The sequence below is a fragment of the Anolis carolinensis genome, chromosome 5, assembly GCF_035594765.1.
Source record: "Anolis carolinensis isolate JA03-04 chromosome 5, rAnoCar3.1.pri, whole genome shotgun sequence".
Taxonomy (NCBI): Eukaryota; Metazoa; Chordata; class Lepidosauria; order Squamata; family Dactyloidae; genus Anolis; species Anolis carolinensis.
The window spans coordinates 45,167,777-45,190,126 of record NC_085845.1 but is presented as its reverse complement, the minus strand read 5'-3'; the positions used below and the strand labels follow the sequence as shown (position 1 = coordinate 45,190,126).

General features: G+C 39.9%; 1 protein-coding gene across 4 annotated transcripts in view; it reads left to right on the top strand.

The window, feature by feature from the left end:
* Positions 1-21,827: 21,827 nt before the first annotated feature.
* Positions 21,828-22,350, top strand: part of inpp4b (inositol polyphosphate-4-phosphatase type II B) — a 313,356-nt gene continuing 312,833 nt past the window's right edge. For 3 of the 4 annotated variants that reach the window (XM_062980903.1, XM_008111862.3, XM_062980901.1), the window contains exon 1: positions 21,838-22,297. The gene's annotated coding sequence lies outside the window, so the exon portion shown is untranslated. Of the gene's footprint in view, positions 22,298-22,350 lie in introns of all 4 variants that reach the window. The other variant, XM_008111861.3, reaches the window with a different exon arrangement.

Sequence of the window (22,350 nt, the reverse complement as noted above, 5' to 3'; positions counted from 1 at the left end):
GCTAAGGCAGGGGTCATAAATCAGCAAAGCTTAATGAGTGTCCTTGACTGTAAATGGCCATTTTCAGAAGCATGGTCAAGCCAATCCTATAGTCCTTCATATTATAAACCCTTTTGCAACCCACAGCTGCTACAGCAATTGCAATTGTGGAAGGGAAGAAAGAAAATTCCCCTCCTTCTCATAATTGTTGGCAGTTGAGGTGATTGCAGATGTAGTTTTTATCACACCGTTCTTCCTCTTTCACTGATTTTTATGAGGGCTCCACACAACAATGTCATCCATTCACTACTTTCTCTTGTTTTTCTATCATATCTTTAATTTTTCCCTTACCTTGGGCAGACTGTTAAATATAAACAGATAGAATAGCTTCATGGTGCATTGCAATGTTGAGAGTCTTCTATGTGGAAACATTTCCAAAAAGCTCTATTTCTCTAAGAACAACATGGAAAACCCGATTTGTATGTACAAAGCAATTAAAAGGGATGGGATATGGACACCAAATCTCACTGGTTCATCAATGAACCAGTCCTTACAGTAGAGTCTCACTTATCCAAGATAAGCAGGCCGGCTGAACATTGGATAAGCGAAAATCTTGGATAATAAGGAGGGATTAAAACGTAAAATTATATTATGATTTTACAAATTAAGCACCAAAGCATCATGTTTTACAAGAAATTGACAGAAAAAAAAAACAGTTCAATACACAGTAATAAAAGGTAAAGGTTTCCCCTGATGTTAAGTCCAGTCGTGACCGACTCTGGGGGTTGGTGCTCATCTCCATTTCTAAGCCAAAGAGCCAGTGTTGTCCATAGATACCTCCAAGGTCATGTGGCCAGCATGACTGCATAGAGCACCGTTACCTTCCCACCGGAGCGGTACCTATTGATCTACTCACATTTGCATGTTTTCAAACTGCTAGGTTGGCAGGAGCTGGGGCTAACAGCGGACACTCATTCCACTCCCGGGATTTGAACCTGGGACCTTTTGGTCCTCAAGTTCAGCAGCTCAGCACTTTAACTCACTGTGCCACCAGGGGCCCCTCATACACAGTAATATTATGTAGTAATTACTGTATTTACGAATGTAGCACCAAAACATTGCAACATTTAATACAAAAACAATGACTACTAAAAGGCAGACTGCCTTGGATAATACAGAACCTTGGATAAGTGAAGCTTGGATAAGTGAGACTCTACTGTATTTCCTTTTTTTTATTATTAGATTGGCATATCAGTGGTCTAATTTCATTACAGATAATTGCAGCCATATCATTCATGACTTTAAGAGCTGTAATCCTGAAACAAGCATGGTTCCTCACCCCAGCCTCTTTAGACTGGGAGATTGAAGGCCATTTGTCTTTTGTCAGTTGATCTGTTTCTGTGTGGGATCCTTTGATCACTTTTTGGGCATCTGGGCATCCAACTTGATATCATGTCATTCTACAAACATTCTACTTAGGTATTCTCAAGTATTGGATTCTCTGACTATTTCTAAGGGAGAATGAGAAGGTGCTTTATTAATCATTTAGGCTACTTATTACTGACAAATATGCATGCGTGTGTGTGTGTGTGTGTGTGTGTGTGTGTGTGTGTGTGTGTGTGTGTGCACATACATTCCCCTTTGGGGGAACATGTCAATCTCTGGGCACATTTTATTATACTGCATTGTTATAAGACAACAAACATTCCTTACATTCCAGTATGTCTCAGGTAAGATGGTGCTTTTTCAAGAGGACTGAACTTTTATCACTGTGTCTCTTCAAAAAGATTCTCTATAGTTAAAATGCATAAACCGTACTCTTTTAAACAATGTAGCTCAGCCATATCTCTATCAAAGAATATACTCTGTTGAAGGATTATACATCTCTAAATAGGCATCTTTGAAAACACAGGCATCCAAGGGTTTGAAACCCTTGGGCATTGCTTTATCTAGCAGCATCCATTACTATATCTCACAGAAAGGGAAATATATTTATTTAATATATCCTAGTTATTATTCTTATGAGTATTGTCTCTCTTCATCAGCATGACTTGAAACAGTACAGCTGTTATTAAACAGTGTTCTTTAAATGGTGGAGGCAGATCTCAGTTGCGTGACTTTTCTTTCTTCTTGGCTTTGTTTTATCTCTTTCCAAACTTAGTCAGCTGATCCACTTGTCCAATGAGATAATAAATGCTTAGTGTACCTTGTTTATATAATAATCGGTCCCCTTTCCAGAGGCAATGTAAACTCAGATATAGTTAGATCTTGACTTCTGGCTGCTTCCATCAAATTGCACAGACCAGCTGAATGCATCAGCCATTGTTCTGATATTGCCAAGAATGTTGCTGCCACTAAGCCAAGCAAACTTTTTAATATTTGAAAGAAATGTGTGACCAAAAAGAAACAAGAGAAACATAATACTGGTAGCTGTGAAAGCTGTGACTAGACTCAGTGATAACACTTCCTAAAATGGTTGAAAATTCTGTTCCAAAACCAGAATGGTCTATTTTTCAAAACATTAAATCTTTAATTGTGAAAATTTACTTCAAATATTAATTTTTTATCTAACAAAACATCTTAAAATGCAAGAGTTGTTTTTATGCACAGACACAAGTAAAATCTCATTCAGAGAGATCAGCCTTAATTTCATGGTTGCATTTTCAGCTTTCAACATCAAACCAATCTGTCCACACATAGTTATCTTTTTGGATGCAACTGTCACTGTCAAGTAAACCTTGACACTACCAATCTTGTTATCGCAGGAAAAATACAAATGCAAATCAACAGATGAACATATCAAAATTAGAATTTTTTAAAAAGTTATTTTGTAATTGAATAAAGATATTAAACCAAAACTGTTTCTACAAACATCAAAATTTGCATTCTACAAATGAATTCTGGCATCAACAAAGATTGCATTGATAGTCCCTTCTGAAAACCATACCAGATATTTTCCCCAATGATAGGAATATTTGAAACCATTTTAATTAGAAGAGAAAGGCTGTTGCTTATAGGGCAAACTTCAAAATCCTCAAACCTATCAGCAAAACTATCAAGGACACATATACAGATATGTCAGTTGGTTCCAGCTAACAAGATGAAGCGAAAATCCCCATCTTTATTTTGCTACTGAGAGCTTGAAAACTAGATTTAAAGACAGTCTTAGTAAACTGAAACCCAAATTGTCATTCCCATATTTATCTTTTTGAATTTCCAGAGAAAGAGGAAGATATTTCATATTCTTCAATCACTGCCAAACCAGCCAATACCTTTTTGTTTTAATCTTACATCAAAAACTCTGTCCAGTACGATAATCAGATTGGGACAGAAATAGTATGGCACTCCAAATAGCCATAGTGAAGTACTGTGAATACATAGAAATAATATATAATTTTGTAATTATTAGGAGAAGGATCCTTTCAAGACATGCATATTGGCAACAACAAAGAGAGGGGGGTTTGATTATATTTGAATTTCAATTTTGTTGATAATAGAAGCTATAACAACTGCAGACCTGATTTTAACATTTGTGTGTTAAAATAAAATCCAGTACAGATCAGACACACACACACAAATTCCAAAGAACCGTATGGCTCTATATTAATAGTTCATATGTGTCCCCCAGCCATTTCTCTTCTTTACTCTTTGGAGGACAGATGTAAAACAGAATTCCTTACTCTTTCATTAAGATTTTCAAAACTCTTTTTGTTTTTGTTTAAATAAAGAAGACTGGAGCTCAGTGAAAAGATACCGAAGGGACCAGCGTTCTGAGGAGAGATATTGCTGAGTTTCATGGGAAGTGAATGATGATTGCAGTTTTTTACAGTAACTAAAAACAATTTGGATCTGGAGGTGACAAAAAGCTGTACCAATGGCTAACAAGTGAGTCTCTCTGTTTCAGTAGATATCTGTTCTTTGTTGCTGCCTGCAAAAGGCTATTACCTGCCTGATGGCGATCTAATAAAACAGTGGACCAACTGCCACATTTCAAGTGATATCTAGAATGTAAGGTATGATGTTGTTGGGTTACTGTTGCCTGTTGGAAATTGAAGGGGAGAGAGAATTTGGAGAGAGAGAGAGAGAAAAAGATTTATTGTAACCCATAAAATAAAGAGCTATGCTGGTTTCATACATAGCATGTTGGAACATTTCAACTTCAAATGGAAAATTCTCCTTGAACTCTTTCCACCCTCTCAGCTCTTGCAAAACCTGTTCAGATCTCATCAACCCCACTCTTTCAAACTTACTTCTGATCTTCTCAAGAGTTGATTCATTTTTACCTGCCCCTGTCCCCATTTCTACACCTACCTGACCATATTGGATAGTTTCATAGACAGGTTACTGATGTTATATGCCTCCACTCACCCTTCATGGCTTCTCTAACAGCTTTCCATGAGCTGTAACTGGCTTAGCCAGCTTCCCATTTCAAAGACAGTTTTGGAAGAGAAATTCTTCACACTCTTCCCAGAAGCAATGTGAATGACAATTGATGACCGTTCTTGAGGGAGCACATTCCACAATCAGTAACACAAGCGAAGCCTTCTTCTCTTAACATGCCCCTCATGGGTCTTTGCAAATGACAGTATTCTCCACGTTTTCTCCTGAAGATTTTGACATCCAAATTCATAACCAGCAGAAGTTGCTACTCTTGTTGGCAACCATGTTTGTGCAGCTTTCTACTGGATGGGCACAGTCCTTAGTGGCTACAACATCTTTCTGTCTGAAGAAAACTTCTAGCCTAACCTTGGTTCACAAACCAAGTAGTGGTGGTAGTGGATAGACATTATACAGATGCAGGCTTTGGTAGTTTACATAGGGAAGGACATCATTTCTGTGTTTTATTTTGTCTTTTCCTTCAATATTTTTAAAAGAAATGCTGCTGCTATCCAGCCTTTCTGACTCATGCTGATAGATCTTTGAGAAGCAATTTATTGGAAATGAGTTAAACATTGCACAAACTATCAATTTCGCCAACATTTTCTAAAGTTCTAGGGACTTGCAAAGAATTTTTATAGACAGGGAAATGTCAGTAAATTTTGCAACATCCTTTGTGGATGGATTCAAAGTTTTCTTATAAATATATGTATATTTTTATATATGTGGCTTCCAAACAGTTATTATTATTATTATTATTATTATTATTATTATTATTATTATTATTTATATAGCACCATTAAATATATATGATGTGTTATGATAAAACAAGCAAGACCCATATATGTGTACAAACACATACAATGGGAAGGTGAAAGAATAAATTACAAAACTATACAGTACAATTGCAAAGTAAATCATGCAGATAATAAACATACGTATCGTGCAAAGCAAATTGGCAATACATGCAATTAAAATATATAAGACTACTAAATATCAAACTAAAATCGCACAAGATTTTGGAAATGAAAAAATCAAATGAGGTTTATTTATTTATCGTGTTAGAATCTAATTGAAGATACAGTAATAATAGATTTCCTTGGTCCAGAAGCTGGCCACTTGGAGTGCCTCTTGTGTCACTGTGAGAAGGTCCTCCATTGTGAATGAGGCAGGGCTCAGGTTTCATTGTAGTAAGTGGTCTGTGGTTTGCTTTTCTCCACACTCACCTGTCGTGGACTCCACTATGTAGCCCCATTTCCTAAGATTGGCTCTGCATCTCGTGGTGTCAGAGCACAGTCTGTTCAGCGCCTTCCACAGTTTAAAAATAGCAAGGGAAACAACAATCCGCAAATGCTCAGGATGGCAGTTCCAAGAGTATGGGGCAGTGACTGAGAAAATACAAAGACAGATTTTGTTTCTTTAGTCCCAAAACATAACTCTTGTAGAAGGGCTCCATCCTGCATTATATTTACTAAACTAAACACAGTCTGGAGTATGCACAATCCGAATGAGATAACAAGAATGATAAGAAATTTGGAGAACAAAACATAGGAAGAAAGGCTGATGGTGTTGGGCATGTTCATCCTGGTGAAGAGAAGACTGAGAAGTCATATAACCACATTCTTTAAATACCTAAAGGGCTGTCACAAAGAGGAGGGTGTGGATTTGTTCTCCGCTGCCTTAGAGGACAGGTCTAATGGTTTGCAGGAGGGTAGATTTTGACTAAACATTAGAAGGAACTTCTTGGCAGCAAGAAAGATTTGAAAATGGAACCAGTTGCCCAGTGAGGAGCCATACAGCTGCTTGCTAGGTATACTCCAGCTGAATTTCTTGCCTTGAGTGGGATTGGACTCAATGGCTTATGGGGCCCCTTCAACTCCATGATTCTATGAATCCAGCCACTAGTTTTGGCCTTGTCCAGAACAAACTTATGTGCCCCAAAGGATTATGCCTGAAGGAATGTGACAGAAAAGACATGCTGTAGATAATATAGGCTGAAAACAAATGCTTAATTCTCTTTAGGATTAAATGGAAAATTGTATATTATGAAATATATGATAAAAAGTGATCATCTGTCCAAACAAATGAGAGGTATAATTTGGGAGCTTTTAACCTCGGGCTGTTTGGTTCAAATTGTCATTACTTAATATCGGCAAGTACACCAATGATTTGTCCAGAAGATTCAAAGTCTGCAAACTAAGTTTATATCCATTGGTTTAACCGTCATTTATGTTTTAGGTTACTTGCTAAGAACACTTTGATTTAATAATTTTAAAAGACTTTTCAATCTAGAATAAATAAACACAAACCTTTTAAGTAATGCACATCGGTATGCCAATAGAGATGATAAATTGTATTTAGTTAGCTCAATATTTGCATCTATATCACAAGATCTGAGGGTGACAAACAAATAATAATACAGAAAGTGACTAAGCTAAGCAGTTGTTGAATAACCGCCAAAGACAAAATGACCTTTGGTACCGTGCTTTGGCAGCTGTGTTTGTCTGGAACCTTTTCTTCACCTTAAAATTTAAAAGAAGGAGTTGTAAATCTATCACTTCCTCTCTTTGAAATATAGGTGAGGAAATGCATTTAGCATTTACTTTTCTGCTTATCTGTTCGAACATTCATGAATAAGTTATATAACTGGTTACAGTACACTTTTTTTGTCTAATCTAAATTGTCCAAGTACGTTTTGCTTTCTATTTGACCACTTTCTGATTCATATACTTGTGGTCTTATTTGATGATTGCCATGTCTATTCTGGAGTCTTTGGTGACTTGAAAGATTCTGGGCCCAATTGCAAATTATGTGGGACATCTCTAACAACCTGTCAATGTGTCATAAAATACAGTAAATTTATTACATACTGTTGTCAAGGCTTGCAGAGCTCAATAAAGAAGTGCCTGATTTATAAAGGGCACAGGTCCTCTTTTCAAAACCACAGATGGAATGTTTGTGAGGGCAAAGGAGACACATAATGTGTTAGGATAAAAACAAATTACATGCATCTTTCATGTGAATGCATACTTTAATGTTTTGGTTGTCTTGCGAATCCAATACACTAAAACACTGTCATACACTATATATTTCAGAGCATATCACACATACAAAATAAAATATTAATATCAGGATGGCTGAATTAGTCCAGTATTGTAAGTCTGGAAAATAAATGTACTTGGGTCGGGCTGTGGCGCAGCTGGCTAGTAACCAGCTGCAATAAATCACTACTGACCAAGAGGTCATGAGTTCGAAGCCCAGGTCGGGTTAAGCCCCCGACTATTAAATAGCCCAGCTTGCTGTTGACCTATGCAGCCCCGAAAGACAGTTGCATCTGTCAATTAGGGAAATTTAGGCACGCTTTATGCGGGAGGCTAATTTAACTAATTTATAACATCATAAAACTGCCAGCAAAACACGAGGAATGGAATGAAGAAGTACAGCCACTACTGGACAGTGAAGCAACAGCTCCCCCTGTGGCCGGAATCGTGAAGCTGGAAAAAAATCTTAAATGCCTCTGTGTCTGTCTATATATGTTGTTTGTCTGTTGGCATTGAATGTTTGCCATATATGTGTTCATTGTAATCCGCCCTGAGTCCCCTTCGGGGTGAGAAGGGTGGAATATAAATACTGTAAATAAATAAATAAATAAATAGGGTGTGTGGTAAGTATTAATTTGCTGGCTTTGACCATTCATTTGCCGCTTCTTTCCTGCTGTGGAAAGTTACTAGTGACTGCAATGAATGCCCCCAAATACCCCCAAATTGAGAATGTAATTCTGAGTTTGGAAAATTTACAATCATTCATACATTTCATATTTTGGATTACATCCACATTATCTGAGACCCTGGTTTGGTCTTATATGATTTCGTGTTAGGTCTACAATATTTGACAATCTTAATTGATGCTAATATCTCTCTTTGCTAGGATGTTGTAAGAGCCAATGTGATACAGTGGTTTGAATTTTAGATTAGGAATGTAGGAGACCAGAGTTTGAATCCCTAGTGATACATGGTAGAAATTAGGCAAGTTTCAAAGCCATCAAAGCCTTAGATGGAGGCAATAGTAAACCTTCCTGTGTATAAATCTTGTCAAGAAAAGCCTATGGTCATCATGTTCCCATAAAGTGGATTCCATTTGAAAGTGCATAACAAAAACAACAGGTCCTTCACTGAACACAGCCCCATATGTGCAAGGCATGCTTGGGACTATGAGAGTTAAGACATGCAAGTTCATCTCTTGCTGCAACTTTTATCCAGAGTTTAGAAAATTATATTTTGAGGTGCAGCTCCCAAAATGGTCAGCTGGGTGACTGCTGTCAATCCCAGCTGGGGAATACTTGGATCTGTACTCTAAAAATCCCCAACCTGTCCCAGTTCTGCTCCCAACTACCCCGTAACCAAGATCAATTGTGCTTTAGCTTTAGCAAAGTGACTTCAACATCACTCCCATGTTGAAAGAAACTGGAGGTCATTTGACATTTTATCCTACACTGTACTGAAAATACATCTATTGCTTTTATATTTTGCAATTTTGCTCCTTGGAATTCACAATCCATTGCTGCATTCTTATGCAGTTTTATATATAACACTTTAAACTGTTGGAAAACTGGCAACCCTTATCTGTGTAACACTCAACAGGACAGGAAGTGGTTGCAAATAACACATACCCAATGAAGATATTTGCCACTTGCCCTTTGAGCTTCTGTACTTTTTGCTTCTGTAATTTCCTTTGGTATCATAAGCTAATAATAAAGCATTAATTAGAAACACTATATTGCCTAAGAAACTGCAAAAAAGGCAATATAAAAGGTCTGAGTATTAAACAAATGAACACCAAATATTATTTGCTGAAATAATAGTGTGGCCTCGTTGGCTAATCAGTATTAAAGCAATCTATTTTGAATAACTTGGCTTTATTAGGAATTAATTTGAATTTAATTACTTCATCAGGGATACTGCACACTTAATAGCATTATATTCATCGGATGATTTTCCCATGATTGCAAAGAAACATGCTTCTGTTTATCATGGTGTGTGCTACGTAAAGTCGGTTTATCCCTGCCACATGTGATTTCATTTCAGGATACAAGATCTCGATGCACTTTCCTTGTGCCCTGAAATATGGAGATAATATTATAATATTACTGCTCTTGCTTTAAAATTGTCCTTCTGAATTGCAGAAGAAACTGGGAGCTAGATCCCATAACTCATCACTTAAACATGCAACTGGAGTTCACAGGGATTAACTGCATGAGTGTGGAGCAAGGCCTTCAGGGGTTTCTTTTAGGATTTGCTTGGTCTAAGAAAGACTCTGTAAGGAAAGACAGAAGAAGGTCACTGATAAAGAGAAAAGAAAATGAAGATGGTAATCAAGCCACTGTGTCAGTAGTGGAAGGTAGAAGAGAAGACTAGAGGAAGATAGAAAAATGTTGGCAGTTTTGGGGTTCATCTGAAACAATGGTTCAGTAAACAGCATTCAGTTAGTAGAATACTAATCTGTCTCCTGAGGAATCTGTATAATGACCAAGTAGCAACAGTAAGAACAGATCACTGAACAACAGACTGGTTCAAGATTGGGAAAAGAGTACGGCAGGGCTGTATACTCTCACCCTACCTATTTACCTTGTATGCAGAACACATCATGCGATGTGTGGGGCTTGATGAATCCAAGTCTGGAGTTAAAATTGCTGGAAGAAACATTAACAACCTTATATATGCAGATGATACCACTCTGATGGCTGAAAGTGAAGAGGAGCTGAGGAGCCTTATAACCAAGGTGAAAGAAGAAAGTGCAAAAGCTGAGTTGCAGGTAAACATCAAGAAAACCAAGATTATGGCAACCAGACTGATCAATAATTGGCAAATAGAGGGAGAAAATGTGGAGGCAGTGGCAGACTTTGTATTTCTAGGTGTGAAGATTACTGCAGATGAAGACTGTAGCCAGGAAATCAGAAGTCATTTATTTCTTGGGAGGGGAACAATGACCATTCTCAATAAAATGATGAAGAATAGAAACATCACACTGGCAACAAAAGTCCGCATAGCTAAAGCAATGGTATTCCCCATAATGACCTATGGATGCAAGAGCTAGTCCATAAGGAAGACTGAGCAAAGGAAGAGAGACACTTTTCAACTGTGGTGTTGGAGGAAAATTATGAGAGTGCCTTGTATCGCAAGAAGACCAAACCAGTCCAGGAAATAATGCCCAACTGCTCACTGGAGGGAAGGATATTAGAGGCAAATATGAAGTATTTTGGCCACATAATGAAAAGACAGGAAAGCTTGGAGAAGAGAAAGATGCTGGGGAAAATGGAAGGAAAAAGGAAGAGGGGCCAACCAACAGCAAGATGGATGGATGGATGTTATTCTAGAAGTGACTGTCTTGACCTTGAAACAGCTGGGAGTGGCCACGGCCAACAGGGAGCTCTGGTGTGGGCTAGTAGATGAGCTCATGATGAGCTCATAAAGAGTCGGAAGCGACTGAACGAATAAACAACAACAACCTGTTTCAAACTTGCCTCCAGATTTTGTTTTTGAGGAGAAGTGATAGGTTAGCTATCTTCAGTGCTGCTCTAAACCAATACACCCTCAATCACTTACTGAGACTTAGGATAATTCAATGTTGGCCTCTTCCTTTGCCTCATCCCCCCCCCCCCTTTTTTTTTCTTTCTTTCTGCTTCAATTGGAATGTGGCAGCTTTTGTTCTATGTTGTGGTTAGAGTTTGGTAGGATCCCAAAAGGTCTACAACCCACTAAATTGGACAACCTCTGGCTCTCCAGATGCTGTTGGATTCTACCTTCAGATGCAGCCAGCTTGGTCAATAGCTAGAGATGTTGAAATTTGTTAAGGTCACTGGTTATTCACTCACTCTGGCTTCTAAATCATATACTTCAATTATCTTGCCCAGTATTACTAATTTTCTATCGTTGATTTAAAATATTTCAGATAGTTTCCTGAGGTCTGTGAGAAGGCAACCAGTCTTAAGTGTCTCAGTATTGCCTAGGATCATAAGATTCATTGGTGGAGGAATTATGGATATGAAGTGATATCTTGGTGCCAAAGTGATGCCATGTCAGCCTCAACCATCAGCTGTGGTGAAGGCATTTCAAAGGATGGAAACCCATGGTGCAGCCAGACTTTTATTAGCCTACCATAATTGTTGTGACAACTGTGAGGCTAGTGGTGGGGTGCCACTGGTGTCACCAAGAAAATTTAAATAAATAAATAAAGTACTTAAATACTAGAAATCTGCCAATAAGTCACTGTTTCAAGTTCCACTAGGAGGGTGGGAGACCAGCATTAGTAAGAATGAGGCTTTTATTATTCAGGAGCACCATTATCAGCATTTCAAATAACTTCCTCCCTACTTCTTGAAAGCAGACAGAAACTGGATTGTTGCAGTTGACCTTCAGGAATTACTACTACTCTACTGGGTTTGATTTTAACTACTATTTTCTGGTCTATTTTTAACGCTTGTAAACTGCTGTTATGAAGTTGATTCATATAGTGGTCCAGAACTGTTTTAAACTTAAATTGATTCATTGACATGTTTCCTATTTGAACTCCCATTTCTCAACACTGCTTGCCTTTGGTTTGGATCTTAGCCCCTTAGCTTCATGTCTAATCTGCCTGCACTATTTTAGTTTGACTGCTTGGCTCTGACCCAGCATGGTGATTGACTTTGGACCCCGCTTTTCTTCAAACCAGTCTACTGCATTTTAAGGGATTTTATAGAGGCATTTACAGTCTTAATCTGACTGAATATTGGAAGGAAGGAAGCACAGAGGTACCCAATCAGCAATAAAATCTTGGAAATTGTTTGGATATGTTTCCTATTATTGCTGTAATATCTAAGTTTCCAGTAATAACACAACAGCTTATCTTACATTTTTACCAAACGATACTTGTGCAATATAATGCCATGAATGAAATTTGTAGTTTTATCACCCACTAAATCAGATTGTCATAAAAAGTGCAACGAGAGACCACAGATTTCACAAAGGACTGCATGCCTGGATACTGCAGTAAGGCATATGTTTCAAATTCAAGGCCCACAGGCCGAATCCTGCCTGCCATGTCACTTTATGTGGCTCTCCTCCAAATGCTGGACTACAACTCCTGTATTCTTCATCATTAGACATCATGACGAGAGCTGATGGGAGTTGTGATACACATCTGGAATGCTACAGTTTGATCTGTTTAGTAATGATAGTGTGGTTTGAATTAAGATACAAGATTATAGCTATGATGTCTGACTTTAAAATGTTCTGTAACCTTTCTCCATCCTCAGAACCACAAGTGCTATTGGACTGCAATTCCCATTATCTCCAGTCTGCATGGTGGATAATCAAAAGGGATGGCAGTTGTCCAATAATATCTGGAGACCCAAATCGGGTAAAAACTAATGAGCTACAACCATTGTGATATATATAGATAAATAGATAGATGAATAGATAGTTGTCACTCAGTATCCACAGATTCACTGTCCATGAATTTAGTGACTCTCTGAAGAAAACCCTCAGGATGTTTTGGTCTTCAGGGAAAATGAGTTTGACCCCCCCACCCCCCCGCAGTAAAGTTTTCATAAAAGCTCCACAGCAGTTTGCTTTGCCCTTTCTCCTATTGTTGTAGAGCAATTTAGAGCAGCATTGGATAGTGAGATCCAAGCTGTGGGTTAGACCTGGTGAGAATAGAAGCCAATAATTTCCAGAATATAACTCACCAAGTTGAAGCAGAACCCACCAAAGAATTTTATTTAATTTCAGCTGAAAGTGATGCCAGCCTGCAATAGTTCACCAAAAATAGACTGGGATACATAACATAGCAAAGCATGCACTTTTTATACATGTCTAGTTTTGAATTTCCCACCTCCCACCTACCGGCTGGCTCTGCGCTGATTGGCTCCGATGTCAGAGCGGAGGGGGAGCCACTAGGGGCCTCCATTAACTATAGGTTCTGATAATAGGTTTAGTTAAACTGAAGATGTATATGAATAATCCTTATAGTTGAAGGAGCCATTTTACATATTTTATTTTGGAAGTCATTATAACTAGAGACTAAAACAGCTAATTTTGTGTAGTAAGTAGTCCATGGACCGTGACATAATGTATGACAATTATTAACTACTAGCTTGGGTACTCGGCATTACCTGGGTTATTTGAGAGAAAAAAACCAACAGTTTTTAACTGTATAAAATACATAGGGTTGTGGATGAACTACAACTCACATCATGCCAGCTTAACCCAAAAAACTCCATCAGTACTTAAAGTTTGGTATGTTGGGCAAGTTTGCTCTGGATGCATCATGGGTGGGGTTCAGTGTGCTCTCTGGCTGTAGGGTAAACTATGACTCCCACTATAGTGAGTCAGTCCCTTCAAACCCCTCCAGTAGGATGAGTTGCCATGGGGGTAGGATGTAGGTGAACTACAAATCCTAGAAAATCCCTCCAAAGACCTCCAGTATGTTTTGGTAGTCATGAGGGTTCTGTGTTCCAAATGAGTTCCAGGTCCATCGTTGGTGGAGTTCAGAGTGCTCTTAGATTGCAGGAGAACTATATATCCCAGTACCTACAACTCCTATATATCATGGTGAATTCTCTCTCCCCAAACCTCTCTAGTATGTTCAGTTGCTGCTCAATTCCTCTGTTTGCTGTGTACCATAGAAAAGAATAGGAAAGGGTTATGGGAGAGGCAGTGGGCAGTGTCATGCAAATTCCACACCAATTGAGGAAGTCAGAAACACTAGTATGTCTGTGGTGGAAGAAGCACATAAAATCTAGGATGAAATTGTCCCTGTATGAAAGCCTTCACTTGGGTGGTGGGCAGTATGGTGTTTGTGGAGGACATGGGCAGAGCTTTTGGACATGTTCATGATGCTCACCATAACCTGCAATGTCATTAGAAGGAGGGCCAGTGGTGTCTCCTGGGTAGTAGGAGCTATAGCTGTTTGTGGAGGCAGGATCCCATCTATGTAAGTGGACACTCCAACGACACACACACACACACACATTTTCACTTTTATTATGTGTATAGATATTTCATATTAGGAACAAAATTATCGCTATTAACACAGAAAACTAGAATGATGTAGCACAATTCTTAGAGACATGCCTGTTTGCTATATTTGGAATATGTCTTTCTCACCAGTTAATGTGATTATTTACATTAAACCAGGCATTTCCCCCTGCCCTTTTGAATACATTGTTCATAAGGAATGGGACAAGTCTGTGCAATGAATTCATGTCTGGGAGGAGCCAAACTGAGTGGGATCTGGCAGTAAAAACTACAGTTTTTTTCCTAACATAACAGGTAGAGCAACTTTGTTATCACTGTTGCACTGAAATGAACACTTATTTTATCAAAACATATGCATAGAAACATAAAAATCCATGGCAAGGGCTCATCAGCAGCTAGCACTCCTTCTATAGTCCTGTATAAACTGCTAAATAATGCAGTGTCGTAATGCAGTTTAACTGCATTGAACTGCATTATATGGTGCATTATATGGACTTTAGATTGCCAAAGCAGAAATACTCATTTTTAAGTTCTTTCTTTGATCAAAGTATGGCTTTCCCAATTTTACAGGCAGAAGGACTCTCTCATTTACAAATAATGGATTGGCAAATTGTTGTGGGAAACTAGATTATTTAGACCCCTTCTACACTGTCATATAATCCAGATTATCAAAGTAGATAATCCACATTATCTGCTTTGAACTGGATTATCTGAGTTTACACTGCCATATAATCCAGATTATCAAAGTAGATAATCTGGATTTTATATGGCAGTGTAGAATGGGCTAAATCTCACATTTCCAAAACACGATAGAATCTTTACTTCAGAAGAAAGCATATGCACACAATTAGAATGGCAAAAAAATGAACTAAGCAATGTTTTTTGAAAAGGTCAATAGAATAGCACTGCATTGGAGTCTGTTTAGAGAGAAATGTAGGATATCAAATAAATAAATAAATGAGTATACAATGGCAATGGCAAAACACCCAAGTCCCCAGTGCTTGCATTTACTACAGAACACAATATTGTTCTCCATTTTCTCGTTTTGTTTAGTGGAAAGTTAACAAAAACATATAAACCAAACATCAGTGTTTGTTGTTTATTAAAATTGCTTGCTTTGCTTAATTTAGGGTTTTAAGGATAATCTTCACATGGGAAAAACTAATTAGGAGATCAAATCATATATAGAATTCTAATCCTACGAGTGATTAAAGGAATTCTGAAGATATCAGTAACTGTTCTATCTGTTTTATTGCATACTTTCTCTCTTTCACGCACATAAATCAATTATGTTTATAATTACACATACATAACATTAACACACACACACACACACACACAGAATAACTCTTTTGCTCCTTTTTAAAAATCACATATTAACACAGTCCTACAGATGGCTATTTAGGCCCCTTCCACACAGCTGTATAAAATCCACATTTAACTGGATTATATAGCAGTTTGGACTCAGAAAACCTAGTTCAATGCAGATATTGTGGCTTATCTGCCTTGATATGCTGGGTTATATGGCAGTGTCTGGGGAAGAAAGATTTCTCTTCCTCCAGTTGATAGGGTTGCCAACTACTTTCCTGTCCCGGTCCTGTCCCTTTAACACAAAATATAATGGCAGAGGCTTTACAATTCTTCATTCCAGGTTACTGCTAAAGGAAAAAAGAAAAGGTTGGCAGCCCACAGCTGGCAAAATTGTTGGACCTTTGAAATTGTGTGGCTTAAACTCAGCTGAAAGGCATTCCTTTGCACTGTGTATGAGTGCATGTGTACTCAATTTCTACAGTTTTCCAAGACCTCTTCTTTAACCTTCACCCATCATAATGACAGGCATTTCTCTAGTTATATATTAACTACTGTCAACTGCATGAAGCAGATAAGCAGCCAGTTTAATTATCCATTCTAATAACTTCCCGAACTGTCAATATCACATCCTGGAAACCTAGTCCATGATGCTGTAAGCAGTAATTTGGTGAAATTATAGTTGTAGCAAGGATAAAAAAAGATTTCAGAGATGGAAAGGCTGGAGCTCCCAGCCATACATGTGGCACACCAAAATCTTGAGAAAGTCATAGAGGAGGTATCTCACACAATTACATACCACTAGCTGTCCCTCTCAGGGACAGTGTGAAATGCAGTGTGAGGCCCCTTCCACACAGCTGAATAAAATCCCACATTTTTCTGCTTTGAACTATGTGGCAGTGTGGATTCAGACAACCCAGTTCAAAGCAGATATTGTGGGATTTTCTGCCTTGATATTCTGGGTTATATGGCTGTGTGGAAGGGCCCTCAGTGTTGAACTACAACTTTGGAGAGCATCTAATCACACAAACTCATCTACAGAAAATCCTGTGATAGCTCGGCCACTTGAAGACACACAACAACCAAGTGTCCTGCAATCAATAAAGGCAAAATATATAATGCCCAAAGCTGCTCACATCATGTTGGTGCATGATGCAGAAAATCTCACGAGGACTTTTTTACCTAGTATTAAAAATATAATAGCAAAATATTAATTAATTTACAGTTTGCTGTTCTTAGGTGACACAGCCAAAATCTGCTATTTGACATGGTTGCCTTACTTGGCCAAATGGTAGGACTATCTCTGTTACTTCTCTGTCCCATCTCTCTTCTTACTATTCAGATAGTAAGAAGCCGTAGTGGCGCAATGGGTAATGTGAACTGCTGACCTGAAGGTTGGGTTGCTGACCTGAAGGTTGCTGGTTCTAATCTGTGAGAGGGGTGAGCTTCCGTCTGTCAGCTTTAGCTTGCGGGGACATGAGAGAAGCCTCCCAGTAATATAGCTGGCCATCCTCTGGGCAACATCTCTGTAGGCGGCCAATTCTTTCACACAAGAAGCGACTTGCAGTGTGTTCTCAAGTCACTTCTGACATGATAAAAAATTCAGCTACTTTTTCTCACTCCATGAAATATGTGGATCATGTCACCCTACAGATGTTGAACTGTAGTTTCCAGCATTTCTTATAATTGGTTATGCTGTTGAACTGTCTGATGAACCATACTCACTGAATATTCTGGGGATAAAATGTAAAGCTCTAAATGGCTTAGGACTTGGTTTAGTGCCTCTCGTAATACTTGTCTGCCAGAGGATTGAGCTCCACTGGAGAGTCTCTGCTCTGTGTCCATTGAATTGGAGCTATAGATTGTGTGATGAAGTGGCAAAAAGCTCTCCCCTTAGGGCTGGTTTGGTATGGATTCCACCTACATTTAAGCACCAAATTAGATCACAGCTTTTTATTAGAGCATTTGGGTTCTCTAGTGTTTTCATCTAATTTGCACATGTCCATCATTTTAATGTATTTTAAATTGTTAAACATGATTTAGAATGTATATCGTTTTTATTGGGGTGTGTGTGTGTGTGTGTGTATTGACTTTATTGTAGGGTTCTTTTGAACTCTTTGGATATAGAGTGGGATATAAAATATTTAATTGCCATCCTCTGTAGGGCTACAAACAGTCTCATCCTTGCCCATACCATTGGGAGTTGGAAGAACTGCTTTTCTTCTTTGAGGATTCAGTGCTCAACGAGTCATTTCTTTCAAGTAGACTTTCTTGCTTGCTCTCTTCCCTTTTGGCAATGTCAGGAGTGCCATTTAAAATTTTAAAGCAGGGTTGCCTATAGTGCTTTAAACACTTCTGAGCTTATTCCCTATCTCATACAACCTCTTTGTTCTGTGCAGATATCAAAATCAGAGCATGGAAACATTACTTTTTTGGACTACAGCTCTGAGAGTCTGACAGCTAACATGTCTATGACACCATCATTAAACTTTAACTGCTTTGGTTGCATCCTATGACATTTTGGAGTGTGGTTCAATATCTAAAAGGTCAAACGTTCCCCTACTACTAATGGGTGGTATATGTCACATGGTAAACATATGAATTCCCTGCCCTCTTCTATTTTGCATATTACAAAATGTTTCTGCATAATTGACCTCAATTTTCCACAATGACACATTTGCATGGAGAGCCACAGTTCAACAAATAGGATCAGATCCCACCCCACAAAGTCCGTGTGTTCTCCATAATAGTAGGGCTTTCTCTACACACACCGCCAGCTGTTGTGAGGACAGGCATAACATCTGTGAAAGCTGCAACGTTTTCTCTATGGAAGGAACAGTGCGCACTAGCAATGTTTCACTGTGGAAGTGCCACCGTAAGAAATGTTCAAGAAGCATGGTATTGATATGAACCCGCCTTAAAGTAATGCTTACTACCATAGGAAAAAAAATTACATCTGTAATAATCCTCAGTGGAATATTTCTTTCTGGAAATTTTGGCCTGGCAACATCTCCTACAAGATCATTACATTCTGGAAATATTAGTCAGTCCCTCGGTGCAGATTCATATGTGCAGAGCATGTGTTTGAGGTATTTTTGTTTCCAAGGCAGCACACTGAGAACCTTTGCTCATTTGCTGTACACAAGCTTACCTCGAGGAAGATTTTCTGTGACAGGGCTTACCAACTGGTAGACAGGGTGAGGTGGAGCCCCCAGGCAGCAAAATGTGTCACAAGAGGGTGCTGTTATTTTATAAAACAGGTTAAGTACTCCTTATCTGAAATGCTTGAGACTAGAAATGCTTTTTCTGGATTCTAAATTTTTATTTTAGAATACCTATAAGCATATAATACCTATAAGCTCTTGAAGATGGGACCCAAGTTTAAACATGAAATTCATTTAAGCTTCATATGCACCTCATACAAAGCCTGAAAGTAATTTCATACAATTTTTTAAATAATATTGGGCCTGCAACAGAATTTGTGTATACTGAAACATTAGAAGTTAAGGTGTCATTATCTCAACTACTCATGTGGACAGTTTTGGTTTTTAGAATACTTCAAATTTTGGGATGCTGAAAAAGGGATGCTCAACCTGAATCAAAATATCAGATAGGTGTTCAACTATCACTCAAATAAGATGTCCCAATCGCTGCCATATTGGACAGATTCAAGGAGGATGCTTAAGTTGGCGATGAGAAATCCAGCAAGTAATATGATAACCATTGTCACAAGAAATAGATTCCATCTAAACTTTAGTTTAGTATCTAAACTTTAGCTTTCTGTTTTAGAGTGGCAAGCCAGGTAACTGTCAAAAAACTGAAACAAACTCCTCCAAGGGAAAAAAGAACTCTCAAGGACCCAACCTCTCCATGCCCTTCCATACAGCCATATAATTCAGAACATCGAGGCAGAAAATCCCCCAGTCTTGCTTATCCAACCTTCGCTCATCCAATGTTTTGTATTATCCAATTCAGTCTGCCTCCTGCCCGGCTCCACAGCTGTTTCTCTAGGCAAGCAAGAATCACAGATTTTTTAAAAAATCTTCACAGGACTGAACTTTTTACAGATTTAACTTCTGACAATGTTGTTACAGTAAATTCATTTTATGCAATACTGTCTTTATTTTATGCAATTCTGTCTGTTTTTGTAGTCAATGTTTTCAATACATTGCAATGTTTTGGTGTTAAATTTGTAAATTCAGTAACTGCTACGTAACATTATCATGTATTGAACTGCTTTTTCTGTCCATTTGTTGTAAAATATTATGTTTCACCTGAGCGAAGGAAGATAGACACTTTTGAACTTTGGTGCTGAAGGAAAATCCTGAGAGTGCCTTGGACCGCAAGAAGATCCAACCAGTCCGTCCTCCAGGAAATAATGCCTGGCTGCTCACTGGAAGGAAAGATATTAGAGACAAAGATGAAGTACTTTGGCCACATAATGAGAATATAGGAAAGCTTGGATAAGAGAATGATGCTGGGGAAAATGGAAGGAAAAAGGAAGAGGGGCCGACCAAGGGCAAGATAGATGGATGGTATCCTTGAAAGAGCCGGGGGTGGCGACGGTCAACAGGGAGCTCTGGTGTGGGCTGGTCATGAAGAGTTGGAAACGATTGACTGAATAAACAACAGCATGATGTTTTGGTGCTTAATTTGTAAAATCATAACGTAATTTGGTGTTTAATAGGCTTTTCCTTAATCCCTCCTTATTATCCAACATTTTCGCTTACCCAACATTCTGCCGGGCCTGTTTATGTTGGAGAAGTGAGACTCTACTCTATTTGCTTTGAACTGGGTTATCAGAGTCCACATTGCATATATTCCAGTACAAAGCAGAAAATGTGGGATTTTATTTAGCTGTGCGAATGGGGCCTCGGAGTCCAGACGGGGAGTTTGCCATGCCTCCTTGGTATTTCAAAGGTGCTGGGCTCAGGGCTATAGCCAGGAAAAAAATGGGGGGGGGGGGGGGTTGTTGAAACTTTTTTTTAGTGAATCATAAAGAGTAGTTCCATAATGCAAAATAATTTATAAATCAGGCACCATGGATAAACTTCAGTGGACACTCAAGACAGATAGGCCAGGCTGTGGCGCAGGCTGGTTAGCAGCCAGCTGCAACAAATCACTCTGACCAAGAGGTCATGAGTTCAAGGCCAGCCTGGTGCCTGTGTCTGTTCTATGTTATGGCATTGAATGTTTGCCTTATATGTGTACTGTGATCAGCCCTGAATCCCCTTCGGGGTGAGAAGGGTGGAATATAAATACTGTAAATAAATAAATAAATAAACTTCAGTGGACCCTCATGGGGATTTGGTTAGGTTGGTAAAAGTTTTCCTCTGACGTCAAGTCCAGTCATGTCTGACTCTGGGGGTTGGTGCTCATCTCCATTTCTAAGCCGAAGAGCTTAGAAGGTCATGTGGCCGGAATGACTGCATGGAGCGCCATTACCTTCCCGCCGGAGCAGTACCTGTTGATCTACTCACATTGGCATGTTTTCGAACTGCTAGGTTGGCACGAGCTTGAGCTAACAGCGGCCACTCATGCTGTTCCCGGGGATTGAACCTGGGACCTTTCTGTCTCCAGCTCAGTGCTTTAACGCACTTTGCCACCAGGGCTCCTGGGGATTTGGTTAATCAGTTAAAATTCATGAGGTTTTTTTAAAACCTGAAAACTTGGGGGGGGGGGTTGAACCCCCCCCTCCTTTGGCTACTGCACATGCAGCTATGGACAAGTCTACATGTAGACTTGTCCTATGTAGACTTGCCCATAGCTGCATGTGCACAGCTTTCTGTTTCACGGTGGCAGGCCAGGTAACTGTAAAAAAAAAAAAAAAAAAAATCCTCCAAAGGGGGGGGGGGGGGAAAGAACTCTCAAGGACCCAACCTTTCGAAGTTGGAGGTGGGGAGTTTGCCATGCCTGCTTGTCCCGTGGTGGGTCTGCCTTTCCAAGGGCGCTGGGCTCCCTCTGGGCCTCGGGAGGCGAACGGCATGCTTGTGTGTGTGTGTCTCTCTGTTTCTCTCTCCGGCCACCGTGGGTCACCTCTGAGCGGTGCCGGAGAGAGCGAGAGAGAGAGAGAGACCGAGCGAGGAGCGGGGTGGCGAGGCAGCGCGGGGCTCCTGGAGCGCGTGCGCCCTTTGACTCGCGCTGTCGCTCCGGGAGTGAGTGCGCGCGCCTGCCTGCCTGCCTTCCTCCTCCTCCTCCTCCTGCTTCTCCTGCTGCTGCTGCTCCGCTCGGGAGCCTCCCGGGGTCTGCGGTGACATTGTCGGAAGTGGCGGGAGAGAGGGGAGGGCGAGGAGGAGGAGAAGGGAGGAGGCGGGGACTCGGCGCGGAGGGACGCGCCTGCCTGTTTCCCCGGCGCCCCGCTGCCTGGGGCGAGGCGAGGCGGGCCACTCGCGAAGGACGGGCAGGCGGACGGACTGGCTGGCTGGCGAAGGCGCCTCGCCTCTCTGCTGCGCCTCTTTCCCGCCCGTGGCTCGAAGCGGCGGACTATAAATAGCCCCGGAGAGCGCGAGGCGACAGAGTCATTGCGAGGGCCACCGACCGGGAAGGCAGCCCTGCTCCCAACGCTTCCTCCTCCTTTTCCTCCGCCTCGCCTTCACGGGGAAACCAAAAGCAGCCAGGTAAGGACGCGCCCCAAACCTTGCCGACTCTTGCCAGCTTCCAGGAGTTTCTG